Here is a 15,152-nt window from a genome sequence, read left to right as displayed (position 1 = left end):
GTCCCGGAAACACGGACTGAACCCCGCTCCTTTCGAGATGTGTGCGCTCGTTTCTCAAACCCACGCGTAAAGGGCATTCCGGAGTTAAGTACCAGAAGGATTGTTTCTATTATCCTCACGGACTCCCCCGCGCAGACACGAGGACCGGGCGGCGCCTTGTCGTCTACAGACGATGTGACAGAGTACAATAATCGGCGCGCACCCTTCAGATCTGTGGAATGGGGGAGCAGCAGAACACCTTTTGTTGGTTCGGGGAAAGCGACCTTTGCGGCAAGCGCCTGTGCCGGGTCCATTATGCCTTTCCGTCAGTCTCCGTGGCGCCAGGGCTCTTCCTGTGTTCTGCGCGGATGGCCGCCCGCGACGGTGAACGACGAGGAAGCGGCGGCTACGGAGAATTTCGTGGGAGACACTGAGCTGCATAGAAACGTTGAAACGGTCTGGACATCGGCTCACCAAGTACCGGAAACATCGAGACCATTGTTCGCCCGTAATTAAAGTGTCTTCGGACGGCGCGCCCATCACTCTCCCTGAAGCTTGAGTTTATACATTTTACTTGCTCGGCTTTGCTCGGGAGAGGGTTTTCTACTGGTGCGGGCCACGGGAGCGGCCATCGAAAACGACAATTGGAAGGAGATGAAAAGATATGCCGCGTGGAGTGGCGACTGGTTTGGTGCCCCGGTAGGGCGGAGTCGGGTCCTACAAAAAGGGACTAGGAGACGATACAAAAGTGGAGTCGGAGAGATACGATGTGAAGAGCCGAAGGGAGTCAGAGAGATGATGCGATGAGCTCGAAATGGTAGAGAAGCTAAGATGGAAACCACTAAGAGGGACGACGTAGACGACGATGACGAAGACGATGAAGACGGCGACGGAAGGAGACAGATGAGACCGCGACGGAAAGAACCAACCTTCGGCCCCGATTCGAACAACCAGCTCCGAGGCCCCCGTCAACATGGACCTTTCGTGAGACGGACTTTATGCACCTTATTTAGAGTAACTTTGCGGGAAGGGAGGTGGCGAATTGAGACATTGCGCGGTTTTGTTAATTTATGACTTTATCGTTTGTATCGTCGTTTGTTTACTTTGTATTGAGGCACCTTTGTATTGGCACCGTTATTTCCCTTATGTATCCGGCGTCGCATGTCGCAAATGTCCAAATCATGTGTTATAATTTATTGCAGTGGTTGATGTACGCGGTATATGATGTTTTAAGTTAGTATTGAATTTAATGAATCAGTAAACAGAAACAAGTCGTAGCGTCTCTTACTTCCTGGCCCCAGCACGAATCCCTGTATGTGAGAAATGATTGAGACACGTAGCCAAGAGGGAACCGGATAGAAAAGGGGGTGAGTGTTCTTCCCTCTCTTTGGCGATCGGTGGCGTAGCGGGGGACGTCTGAAGTGGTGGCAGCGGTGGGATTACTGCTGGGGCAACGGTGCGAGATTTCACCCTCGTACTAGGGAAGGAGAGGCGGCAAATTGGACGAGCAGGCTGATAAGATGACCGACAGAGACGACCCACTAGAAATGAGCACGTTAATGTTAGCGGACGTGGTTCCATCGTTTACGGGAGGTGATACGGGTCCGGATATTGGGGTTTTCTTGAAAATTTTGGAGCAGGTTGGTTGCTTGGGTGGATGGCGGGATAATGAGCTGATCTGCATAGCACGATGCAAGATGGTAGGCGCGGCGCACGATTTTGCGTGGTGGGATGATGGCGTTGCTGCGACTTCAAAATTTTCTGAGTTCAAATATTTGGCCCTCAAGAGGTTCGATACGGAACCACTTATCTTTAAAACGGAACGGTTTTTAAACACGAGGCAGAAGGCAGATGAGGAGGTGAGGTCATTTGCGAGTCGCTTGCGCATCCTTGGGACCGCCACCCTGGCAAGCTCCGATGGTCAGGATCCGGTGAAAGCTTCACTGCGTCGCGAAATTCTAGACGAACAATTGCTCTCACAATTTCTATTAGGCCTGAGGGATCCGGTCCGCAGATTTGTTCTCTCTCGAGACCCCAAAACGTTTGACGAGGCCATTGCCATAGCGGTCAAGGAGGAGCAGAATGAGAAAGTGTCGAGTAGCCATTCGTTACCCATTCGATACGTAGAAGAGGACACGGATGGTCATGAGATGCATAACCGCCTTGACCGCCTCGAAAAACTTGTGGAGAGCTTGGCAGTACGCAAGAAGGCGACACAAAATTGGCAGGAATTCCCGAAGCAGCTCCCTTATCCCGGCGGGTGCTATAACTGTGGCAGGTTTGGTCACATTCGGCGAGAATGCCACCGGTACCGGCGACGAAATTGGAATCCGATGGGCGACAGCCGCATTCACAAAGACAAGGAGATGGTGACAAAATTCGAATCTGGAAACCTAGACGCGACCCCTCCTCATGACGTTGAGGCGCAGAGGTCAATCGCAGTCGTAAATATCCGCGGGGAAACAAACTCCTTAAAAATGAGTCACGGTTCAGCGTGTGCGGAGGTGGTTAATGTAATTTCCGTGATCGAGGAGGATGTTCCGCCATCGAGCGAGTGTGTGTGTGAGAAGAACGCTGGCACGGCGGTGCCACTGGGTGAAACAAATGCTGTCGATGTCGAGGTTGCTGGAGCGGATACGGACGGTTTAGCTGTGGTTTCTACCTTGAAGGTCCCACGAGACGATGAGGCATTACCAGTAGGAGTGACAGATATGGAGTTGGATGAGAATGGTTTTTCTGGGGATACAGTTGTCGGAGTCTTGGTTGACACGGTAGTAGACCGAACGTTGGAGAGAGTGGATGAGATTGAAGAATGCCTAGATCGCAACGGGGTAGTTTTTGTGGGGCCAGAGATGAACTGCAGCACACTCGATGTACGCCGCAGCAAACCCGGGCATGAGCAGCGGTCGTCTTGTCAGATAGCTTCGAACATGCCCCAGTCCGCGACTGAGTTGAGTAGGTGGAAGTACGGACCATCCAACGAGGGTCCGGGACTCAGAGTCAGGGAAGAAGTCTGCCTACGGGTAGACGCTGAGCGCTCGGGGATCGGTTAGGGTCATAAGGGTCCACAATATTCTATGTCATTTTATGTTCTATGATTTCTGCTCAGTCATTGTGCATGTTACATTAGTGGAGACCTTATGTCGAAGTTTAAGTTTTCTTTTATTTTGTTTTGATTTGGTCTGTAGACTTGTTTTATTTTGTTGACTGTGTTTTGAAATGAGGCAGGTAGTTCGCTCGGTTATTGTGGTTTTGTGTTGTTTGCGGCATCTGATGTTGATCACTGAGGGAGTGGTACCACTTGGGATCGATTAACACCTAATGTCACAGTTGCATAGGACAGCAGATACGCTACGTTCTCAGCCATTCCGAACACGCAAATCGCGTTGAAGGCTCCTCTCCCTCACCGACAGGTTCGTGCAGCAGAGGCCGGGCAGTAGATGGTATGCGAAGGTAATTTAGTGCATATTCAGAATTAAGATTCAGTGAATATTCAGATTCAGAACATAGATTATACTGCCTGTGTGACCTGTGTTCTCCCGCCTTCCCGCTTTTCGTCTGGTTTGAAATGTTCGAGATCTTGAGAATTTGTGCATGTGTGAAATAAAAGTGTACTTAAATGTGTGTATCCTATGTTCGGTTGTGCCGAGAGTGGACAGTGCCGGCGAAGTGTGTGATGTGCTCGCATGGTAGTGAACCTTCCGCATTCATGACTGAACGCTGCGTGCCAAACCATCCGAACAGCTGTGACCAGTGTGCCTTTTGTCCACGCGTCATCCACGAGTTTCTGCAGTGATTCTGAAAGTTTCAAGTGTGTTGTGCGCGGTAGAAATACAGAATCAAGCTGCTTCGTGGTGGGTGATGATTCAGTGACAACCACAAATTGGTTCCTCTCAGCGACGCGCCACCGCCACGGCTGACTCTCAAGTGTACTGTGTTCGCGTATAGTATTCCTAAGACCAGTGGCGTAACTAGATAGGACGGCGCCCAGGGCAAATATATTTCCGCGCCCCTCATTATGCCCGTGATAATGTTTGTTATTATTATTATTATTATTATTATTATTATTATTATTATTATTATTATATAATAATAATAATATTAATTATAATAATAATAATAATATTAATAATATTAATAATAATAATAATAATAATATTAAATAATATTATTATTATTATTATATTATTATTATTATTAGCGCTAATGTAGGCTTCCGCGATTGCCTACTGGCGCGCGGCGGGCCATTTCGGAGGCCAAGGGCCACCAGTTCTGATTTCGATGAGCTACGCCCGCGTTTTTGTATAGTATTTTTCTTTTTTTATTCAAACTTCCGGAAGTCCCTTACCCGTCATTGTTCTCTTCCAGTCCACACTGCAAAAATCTTGACGGCACGGGCGCTTCCCAGGCCCAAGTTTCTCGTACCTAAGCTTTCGCGCTATTTGTGCATCCCAAGGAATGCAGGGTGAGTACAAAACAAAGCAACCAGCTAGACACCGCGCCCTCGGGTCTGGTATGGGGGTTAAACTGGTCGGAGTGTTCTGCCGTTTCGCTCCGTTCGCTGTTCCATTGATGGAGGTCATCCTTGTGCGGCCGCATTCTTTCAGGGAAGTTCTTGGTTTCTCCAACGTACGAAGCGGGGCAGTCGGCACATGCTGTCGGGTACACTACGCTCTGCGCTTTTTTCGCAGGTGCGTGTTCTTTGGGCCAAAGGATGAACCTGCCCATGGCGGTGGATGGCATGTGGGAAACGTTGACCCCCGCCCTTCTATTGCTTTGCTGGCGCCCGCGATGCAGGGAATCAACAAACGTCGCCGTCGTGTCACGCTTTCTCCGTCTTTCCTCCAGAGAACTCTGCGAATAAACGCCTTTGTTTAGCCTTTGGTGCCGAGGTCACGGATTATATTCGCCCTTCCTTCCGCCGCTGCGTGGACGATTAGTCGTTGGACGATCGGCTATTTCGTTGGAGTTTTCTGTTCTTACTCAAAAAAGGTGCATTCGAACTTTTTTATTTTATTTTGTTTACGTACGTGGTTGGTTTCAGGGAAGCTTTCAGTAAGTGGTTTGGGAGGCTGGTGGGGTTCGCTGAAACTCATCTAACCCAGTGCTGCGGAGCACAAAACAAAGCTTAGCCGAGGGTCATGGGAAGGCACGGAGGTAGCGCAGCAAAATGAAAATAGAGGATCCTTTTCCCGATGCAAAAGCCATTGCGGCAACCCTTTCCTTCACCACCATCCCCACTTCCAGTCGTACATTACAACCTCGCCCCTCCCCCCTTCCAGGCGGTTTTACGGAAAAAAACATTGACAACCTTTCCAGGGGGCGCCAACCCGAGGACTCGGCTTGGCGCCCCCTCCCTAGTGGCGCCCGGGGCACTTGTACCCCCTTGCCCCCCCCTAGTTACGCCACTGCCTAAGACTGCCGCAATGTCTCAATTTCGCTGCGCAACCCGAAGGCGTTATGCGCCCGCATTTCTCGTGTTTGAATTTCCCCACTGGGAAAATTCTTCTGCAAGATGAAGGGATTGTGACGTCCCCGCAAACACGGACTGAACCCCGCTCCTTTCGAGATGTGTGCGCTCGTTTCTCAAACCCACGCATAAAGGGCATTCCGGAGTTAAGTACCAGAAGCATTGTTTCTATTATCCTCACGGACTCCCCCGCGCAGACACGAGGACCGGGCGGCGCCTTGTCGTCTACAGACGATGTGACAGAGTACAATAATCGGCGCAGCACCCTTCAGATCTGTGGAATGGGGGAGCAGCAGAACACCTTTTGTTGGTTCGGGGAAAGCGACCTTTGCGGCAAGCGCCTGTGCCGGGTCCATTATGCCTTTCCGTCAGTCTCCGTGGCGCCAGGGCTCTTACTGCGTTCTGCGCGGATGGCCGCCCGCGACGGTGAACGACGAGGAAGCGGCGGCTACGGAAAATTTCGTGGGAGACACTGAGCTGCATAGAAACGTTGAAACGGTCTGGACATCGGCTCACCAAGTACCGGAAACATCGAGACCATTGTTCGCCCGTAATTAAAGTGTCTTCGGACGGCGCGCCCATCACTCTCCCTGAAGCTTGAGTTTATACATTTTACTTGCTCGGCTTTGCTCGGGAGAGGGTTTTCTACTGGTGCGGGCCACGGGAGCGGCCATCGAAAACGACAATTGGAAGGAGAAGAAAAGATATGCCGCGTGGAGTGGCGACTGGTTTGGTGCCCCAGTAGGGCGGAGTCGGGTCCTACAAAAAGGGACTAGGAGACGATACAAAAGTGGAGTCGGAGAGATACGATGTGAAGAGTCGAAGGGAGTCAGAGAGATGATGCGATGAGCTCGAAATGGTAGAGAAGCTAAGATGGAAACCACTAAGAGGGACGACGTAGACGATGATGACGAAGACGATGAAGACGGCAACGGAAGGAGACAGATGAGACCGCGACGGAAAGAACCAACCTTCGGCCCCGATTCGAACAACCAGCTCCGAGGCCCCCGTCAACATGAACCTTTCGTGAGACGGACTTTATGCACCTTATTTAGAGTAACTTTGCGGGAAGGGAGGTGGCGAATTGAGACATTGCGCGGTTTTGTTAATTTATGACTTTATCATTTGTATCGTCGTTTGTTTACTTTGTATTGAGGCACCTTTGTATTGGCACCATCATTTCCCTTATGTATCCGGCGTCGCATGTCGCAAATGTCCAAATCATGTGTTATAATTTATTGTAGTGGTTGATGTACGCGGTATATGATGTTTTAAGTTAGTATTAAATTTAATGAATCAGTAAACAGAAACAAGTCGTAGCGTCTCTTACTTCCCGGCCCCAGCACGAATCCCTGTATGTGAGAAATGATTGAGACACGTAGCCAAGAGGGAACCGGATAGAAAAGGGGGTGAGTGTTCTTCCCTCTCTTTGGCGATCGGTGGCGTCGCGGGGGACGTCTCACTGTTATAGGACGATAGTTGTTTATGCCAGCTTTGTCCCACTTTCCTTTATAGATCATGCTCATCCTGCTAAGTTTCCATCCATCGGAACTTCACCATCGATTATTATTGTACTCACTGCCTCTCTCAAAGTCTGCTTAGACTTCGGACCTAATGTCTTTATCAGCCTAATTGGAATGCCATCTGGGCCTGTTGATGTACTACTAGGAACCCTTTTCTCATCCCTTTCCCACTCTTGTTATGAAAATGGAGCCATTGCACCACTTGATTCGTCCTTGTCTATTGTGGTGCATAAAGTACTTCTTTGTTGAAATTTTTCTGTCACCTTTGTTCTTATATATTCAATAGCTTCGCCCCCTTCTAGCCTAGCCCCTTGGGCTGTAGTTATGAAGCTCTGCTCTAGGCTCGTCTCATTTCTTAGGGAGTTTAGATGGTTCCAAAATTTCGCAGCTGCCTTTCTATCTTTTTTGTGTACTTCTCCAGCCACTGAGCTCCCTTCCTTCTAATCTTTTCATTGATCAGAAGGGATGCATCCCTTCTACAGCTTAGAAAGGTTGCCCATTTTCTTTCAACATCATCTGTCGGTTCACCCCGCTGCTTAGCATGTCTGTGTTCCCTAGAGGCTTCCTGACGTTTTGCTATGGCTCTCTTAACTTCCTCATCCCACCAACTTTTGGGTTTGTTTCTTCTTTTCCGGGTTGACTTGTCACGCGTCTTAGCAAGCTCTAGCTCAAAGAGTCTAATTAGATTCGTGTATGTCCAAACTGTCTTATTATCCTCCGTGATTATTTTCTCAATTTGTTTAGTGGCTATTTCAATTTGCCTTTCTGGATAAAAATTTTCCTGTAGTTGCTCATCTTGTCTCCTTCCCACTTTCACTGCTCTTCCAAAACTTAGCTTGATACGTTTGTGATCGCTACCCAGACTTCTGGAGCCACCTTCATCTATGTGCATTTCTCTTAGCTTATCACACATCCTATGTGACATCAGTGCATAATCTATCGTCGACTGAAGCCTTCCTACCTCCCATGTTATTTGCCCTTCACACTTCTCGGTACTGTTGCAAATGATCAAATCAAGCCTTTCACACATATCCATGATCATTTTGCCTGTCGGGTCGGTATACCCATCTATATCTTCTATGTGCGCATTCATGTCTCCTAGTATAATTATCTCGCACTCTCTTCCTAACTCCTGAATGTCCTTGGATATACACTCTACCATTGCCTGGTTTTCCTCTCTGGCCTTTGCTCCCGTCCACAAGTACACGAAACCAAGGAGTGTCATTTGACCTGCCACTTTCTTTTTTAGCCATAAATGTTCCTTGCACTCCTGCTTGACCCTTTGCCTGTCTGTACTTTTATGAATAAATGCGCCAATACCACCCCCCTTTCTGCTGCCTTTTGTTCTATTACAATATTCCCACGCGTAGTCCGGATTGTTCGGAGGTTGTTCCATTTCGTTGAGATGTGTTTCTACAAAACCGTATACCATCGGCCTCTCTTCCCTTAGCTGTTCTTCTATCTCTTCCCACTTCAGCCTGTTTCTACCACCCTGCATGTTAATATACCCTATGTCTGAATGGGCTCGGCGCTCGTGGCTACGTCTATTTATGCCCCGGACTCTACCTATCTTAGACATTGGTGCCACTTTGGAATCGTATCTGTCCATACCACCTGTCGAAGAGTCTCCCTGGTTGTTTTCCTCGTTACTAGCTATCCTGCACCCCGAAGGGCTCGCTTGCCCCCCAAAAAAGCTACTGCACATCCTGCAAGTCGCCAACCCACCTCATGACCTAGCCGCCCATCGAAGTGAATTCTGTTTCGTTCAAAAAACCCCCCCCCCACCTATGCACCTCTCTGTTTATTTCCACCACCTCAAAGCCTTTCTCTCGACTCATCCGCCATATCTTTTGGTTTGCGTTGACCACCGCTCTTTGCAGGTTGCTATCACGCACCGGTACCTCCGGTATCGTGCATATCACTACCTGTACCTTAGGAGAAGTGGCGCGCATGTCATCGATGCCTTTCGCCAGTGTGGCTGCTAGTCCTGCTGTATCTTCATTTAAGACATCGTTTAAACCACCTGAAATTATCACGAGGTTTCGTCTATCAGCTGTAGTTTTTAATTTTGCGCTCGCTTGCCTCATTACTGCTTCAAGTTTGCGTCCTGGGAACACCCCTACTGTAACCCTCTTGTCACCTCTTACCCTCTCTTTGATGGCTTCTGTGCATGGATTTAAATTCGAGTCCCTGGCGATTATCACATGCTGTGACTTTTCAGCTGGAGCGTTCTGCACCTGGGGGCTACTTGCACCTGTGACGCCGGCTGCTTTGTTCCCTCCCTGCCCCACCACTACCTCGCTGAAGCTGGGCCTTGGGACAGTTGAACCGGCTAAACCTGTTTTTTCCAAGCTTGCTTGCCTTTCCTTCTCCACCGTTCTGGTTGCCGGTTCTCTACTGTTCTCTCGGTAGGTTGCTTCTTTGTTCAGCTTCGCTAGCACTTCCTCGGTGGACTTCAGTCTTTCTCCCATTGCCCTCGTTTTCTCTTGCTCTGTCGCCAACGCAGTCTCGAGCTCGGCGATTCTCATCAGCAGTTCACACTGGGCAACCATCATTTTCTCAATTTTTTCCTCGACCTCACATTGCCTACACTTCGCGTCAGCCTCTTCTCCTTCCGCTTCTACGCTTGGGTCCACTTTCAAACCTACTCCACATCCTGAACACTTTACAGTCTTTTTAACCATGCCTTTCTGACACCAATTGTCCCTATACTCGATAATTATTAACTCGAGCCCTGCACTACGAAAAAAAAGAAAGTCCAAGCTCTACTACAAATATTTGCGTGTTCAGTGTGCGCGCACCTCCCCCACGGGGTTGCAAAAGAAAAAAAACAACAAAAAATTCAAACACACACACCCGCACTAACTAATAAATACCTGGTGGCTGGCCTCGAAAAAACCGTACCATAAAATAAGTGCTACGAAGATTTCAACCGCTGCCTTATAATTATAAAGACAAGCTCAAAACATGCAAAAAAACTTATCTGCGCAGTCGATCCGGAGTAGTAACGGCACAGGCAGCGCCCTATACAGGCATTTTGGTTTTGGTTGGAAAACATCAGCCTGGCCAGCCGCCAGTCATACATTCGTTAGCCGTGGTTGAGCGGCCTTGCTTTCGTAGTTAGGGCAAATATGCCAACACACTGCGTAAACGATTTTACCGAGATAGAAGCGTGAAGAGCTGGGCTTGTTAGTTCATGTTAAGGTGCAAAAAAAAAAAACCTACGAAAACTACCGGTGACTGTTTATTCGGTTGTGCCTTGATCGTCCTCCTTGTGAGTTTTCGCTGGTTTTTGTCGCAGCAAAACCGAGAAATTAGCGCTAACCTTGACAGGTTATCTTCCGTGAGGCTACGTACTGAAATGAGATGCTTGGATAATGGTATGTGAAATGTTGTCGGAGGAGGAACATTTATTGAAAGAGAGGAGTGTGGCGCACGCGACTCACCGTGGGCCGTGCCAGCGCTCGCCGAACCAGCGCATACTCTAGCCGAACTAACACTCTTTGATCTCTTTAGTGTACCAGGGCAGCACACGAGTCGCGCTTATGTCCGCGTTACCGCTCAATACTTCTCTTAATACGCGAAGATGCGCTCTCACGTATCTGCGCGAACTATTTTTCATAGAAGCACGAGTAATTTAATAATCACAATAGTGACAGCTGCATCTGTAGCCCTTATATGCACAGTAGGAGAAATTCATGTTACGTTATGAAATCAAATGTAGCGTATTAGTAAAGTTCATATTCATTATTACATCGTCATTTCACACTTCGGCGATTTTACCTAGAGACACTTCTATTAAAGTGTACAAGAAACGCCTATGGTATGCTCTACTTGTATATATATAAAAAAATCTCTCCCAGTAACACAATCACAGTGCGTTTCAACGATGTGATCCGTAGTAACGGCAAACACTGCAGTTTTTACGCAAACACCACACCTCACAGACGGTGCACAAGCCGTCTTCACTGAACCTATAGTTAATCGACAGACATTTCAAGGTTCAACTTCAATCCCGGCTGCGGCGGCTGCATTTCCGATGGAGGCGGAAATGTTGTTGGCCCGTGTGCTCAGATTTGGGTGCACGTTAAAGAACCCCAGGTGGTCGAAATTTCCGGAGCCCTCCACTACGGCGTCTCTCATAATCATATTGCCACAGGCATGGAACGAGGTTTAGCCATGCCAACGCGAGTATGTGCCATGGTGTGAAAGAAGAAGAGGACGGTTGGTGTGCTCGTGCACTAACGTTCGGTTCGGCTCGACGTCCAGTGCTGCTCCTGTGAACAGACGTTGTGGTCGTTCTGTGATCACGTGACAATATGGTGGTTTTGGGATGTTAAACCCCACATATCAATAATGAATCAAGGTTCAACTTCAAGTGTATAATGTTCTTCTTGAAGGAGCAGGCTTGATGAGCCTGGCAAACCGTCGAGGTAGCGGAGTGCAGGTGTCACCTCACTTGGTTATTGCTCAGGCTGAAACGCGACAAATTCTTGTTTTACACGGTGCATACAAACGTCAACAGAATGTTTTTTTCTCCTTTACCATCTTGTTTCAATAATGGGCCTGCGTTTTTGGTCCTAAAGCAACAAAACGAGCACATTTAAACCGCTAAACACTGCATTGAGCATGTCAGTTGACTAAGATGTTTTCCAACCAAAAGCACGAGTAAAGCTTTCCTGTTTGCACGACAGGGGGCACTCACTTTTCCCCAAATGGTCAATTGTGGGGCGCTTTATCCGCTCGCCTTTGTAAACTCGCAATCAAGGAGGATACATAAAACTTGCTGGAGTGGAAGCCGCCTATCAACACCACCTAGAGGAAATTCTTTCCAGGCCGGGGGGCTGCCTCTGTGACGTAGCCGGGATGGGACAGACGGAAGCGGGGTAACGCTTGAGCAGAAGTCCTTATATTATTTATTCAGACACCCTAAGGGCGCCGGAGAGCATTACGGAGGGCATAAGTTGTGCGCTTGGCTGACTTTTTTTTTGCTGCTACACGTGTAATATACTTATATAATAATATCTGGGGTTTAACGTCCCAAAACCAAGATATGATTATGAGAGACGCCGTAGTGGAGGGCTCCGGAAATTCTGACCACCTGCGGTTCTTTAACGTGCACCTAAATCTAAGTACTACACGTGTAATATACTGAATAAAATTAGGAAGGAAAAGACAAAAGAGACCACTCATATTTACACCCATCACCGTTTTATTCATTTATTTGTTAGAGTTTGCAGCTTCCGCTTCTTAGACTTGTTGTCCGGGTCCGAAACTTTGTTGTTCAATCGCCGGCAAAAGTTCTTCAGCAGAATGTTCGTGCTGCACCATAATATATATTTGAGCACCACTTCGCTTGCGTGTCTCCTCAAAGCAATATGCGCAGATTTCAATGAACGCCCGAGTCGTCTGAATAAGAGCCCCATGTGTGTCATCAGACAACTTACAGGCATCCGCTCTCCTTTCCTTCCACTCCTCCAACCAGCCCAAAAAATCGGTCAAGAAGGAAACCTTGGGGTCGAATGGAGAAGGGTAGACTGGCTTTTGCAAGTCATCCCTTAGTCTCAGTCCTTTGAAAGGAGTCTTTACGGTGACAACCTTCCACCATCTCACTATTACATCAATGAAACTGGCGGTTTCTTCGTAGTGCTTCAGGTTGTGCTTGGCTCCAATGACTCGAAGTGCATTCGGTCCGTACTCGCTGACTACCTGCAAAGCAGGTTTAACATCCTGCTTCTCAATGTCTGTTGGGGAAACAGCTTTTCTAGACAAAGTGTAGCCGTACCGGAGTAACTGCTCACTCTCTAAATTATATGCGTCTTTAACTGTCTTGAAATACGCATACTGCACGCGCCGCTGCCCCGTTGTGCTTGGTTTGAACTGAGGCAACCAGAAACACTGGTCATTTTGTTTTAACCAGTTGTTGCGCACGCACTTCAGTAAATGCACTGGGTCGATGACGAAGAACAATGGCCTGTGGGGATCTGATGGGTGCGGAAACACGAAATCATTTGCCAGGGATTTTTTTGAAACGGCTTGAGGGGCCTTGCTCACCGAATACTTAAACGGCACCATTGCGCTTCGATTCATGGCGTTGTTGTCGGTCACGACACACATTACTTTGTATCCAATTTTTTCTAAGCCACGAATGACATCTCCTAAAATGTTGTGCAGAAATTCTCTATTAGCCTTTTGAACGGGAACAATGTGCGCTACCTCCTTAAACTTACACATCAGGCTGTGTACCATAAACACAAATGCACTATTTGCTGCTTCTGCGTTGTTCAACGCGATACCACCGATGTTGTCTCCCTTATAGTCAAAAAATGGCTTTAGATGAATTTCATCCACCATCAAAGTCACGTAGCGTTGCTGCTCATTCAACTCGGATATCTTCTTAGCCATGTAGCGGAGGAATGTATTGTCTTGATGCTCTAGTTGGGGGTTCATTCCGAAAGACGAACATATTGACCTAATGGTTCTTGGGTGTGGCATGATGATGCTCCCGTGACTGCGCATGTACTTGTACGCGTGAGGCGATATAGTAAATAGTATGCAGCAGTACACCATAAATTCTACAGAGTAGCACCGTCGTTCTTTTTCTGTTGACATTAACTTCACTTGCTCAGCGAGATGTTGAATGATCGGGGTGTTATCGCTTTCTTGTGCTGTGTATAGTTCGTTCAGAAGAGAAGCGACACTCTCGAAGATGTATGCGGTTGAGTTTTCAGAGCTTGACCTCTGGGCACTGTCAGACCCCTCGACTCCTTTCAGCAATTCCAGCAGCCATCGTTTGCTGTCGATCAAGGACGGAACTGCCATTTTGGACCAGAGCCGCTTCACTGATGCTTTTGCGACGTTTACCGTAAGAGTTAGGTCGGTTTTTACGACAACAGAGTACTTAATACAAGGAGCGTCATCATTACAAATGTGAGCCAAAATGACGCGGTCACTGCATTCGATGACATGCCAAAATGTCAGCTTCTTGCCTCGAACGAAGTTTGCGACATCTTTCAAATCGCAAACTTATCTGCTTCTTCCTCTTTTTTGGCAGTGAGAATTGACTCGGCGAGCACTTTCTCAAGGGAAGCGGCCTCTAAGCGCATTCGCTTGCTCTCTGGGTCCTCTCTTCTAGAGCTTTCTATAGACAGGTAGCTTGGGCAATCAGGGAATACCGTCGCTACTGCCTCCACTCGAAGCCGCAAACGTGAAAGCGGTGCGGTCACTGTGCGGCCGGTGGCTTGGTCAATATAGCTTGTTTCCCGAACGATGTCTTCGGCTTTAAAGTGACGTTCGCACACCTAAACAAAATAAACATATCCTAGCATGAGTACGGCTATCTCGTAGCAGCAACAGTACATTCAGGGCTTTGCGTGACGCGTTTAAGCGTAACGTGCTACAAACTACAAGGCTCGCCACGCAACGGTAGGAGCAACCTCCATGAGAAAATTATAAAGCATTTAAATTTCTTACCCTGGCATTCGCTGACACGACCAGGTTTTCACGTGGAATGGCACGTATCCACGCTTGTCTTGCTTCGTCGGCTTGAGGGAACGAAAAAAAGTGCACCTTGGGGCCTGTCTTTTAATTGATTGGTGATTGATTTGTGGGGTTTAACGTCCCAAAACCACTATATGATTATGAGAGACGCCGTAGTGGAGGGCTCCGGAAATTTCGACCACCTGGGGTTCTTTAACGTGCGCCCAAATCTGAGTACACGGGCCTACAACATTTCCGCCTCCATCGGAAATGCAGCCACCGCAGCCGGGAATCGAACCCGCGACCTGCGGGTCAGCAGCCGAGTACCTTAGCCACTAGACCACCGCGGCGGGGCGCCTGTCTTGTAATTGCCGTTTCACCGTGGCACACAACACTTTCCTGGCATTTCGGCACTGATTCTAACTCTGCACAAGCCTGTTCACCACACATAACACGCGATAAACACTTGGGTCACTTGCCGTTGCGCAACTACGCACAGAAACGAATATCCAAGCAGCAACGTGCATCCGCGCCACGAACGCTCACAGCGCGTCCAAACGTGCTTGCCGCGCCGGGGCTGCCGAGGCCCCGCTGGATGGATAAATGGATATGGCTGTACCCTTTAGATCGGGCGGTGGCTAGCGCTACCAAGCCGTAATACTTAATAAACTCAAAACTATATTTATTTATTTTTTCCTTAA

General features: G+C 48.3%; 1 pseudogene; it reads right to left on the bottom strand.

Moving 5' to 3' along the window:
* Positions 1-305: 305 nt before the first annotated feature.
* On the bottom strand, positions 306-14,556 carry LOC142784504 (uncharacterized; annotated as a pseudogene).
* Between the last annotated feature and the right edge of the window lie 596 nt (positions 14,557-15,152).

The sequence above is a fragment of the Rhipicephalus microplus genome, chromosome 2, assembly GCF_043290135.1.
Source record: "Rhipicephalus microplus isolate Deutch F79 chromosome 2, USDA_Rmic, whole genome shotgun sequence".
Taxonomy (NCBI): Eukaryota; Metazoa; Arthropoda; class Arachnida; order Ixodida; family Ixodidae; genus Rhipicephalus; species Rhipicephalus microplus.
The sequence above is the reverse complement of the archived record's forward strand: the minus strand, read 5'-3'. Positions and strand labels throughout refer to the sequence as shown.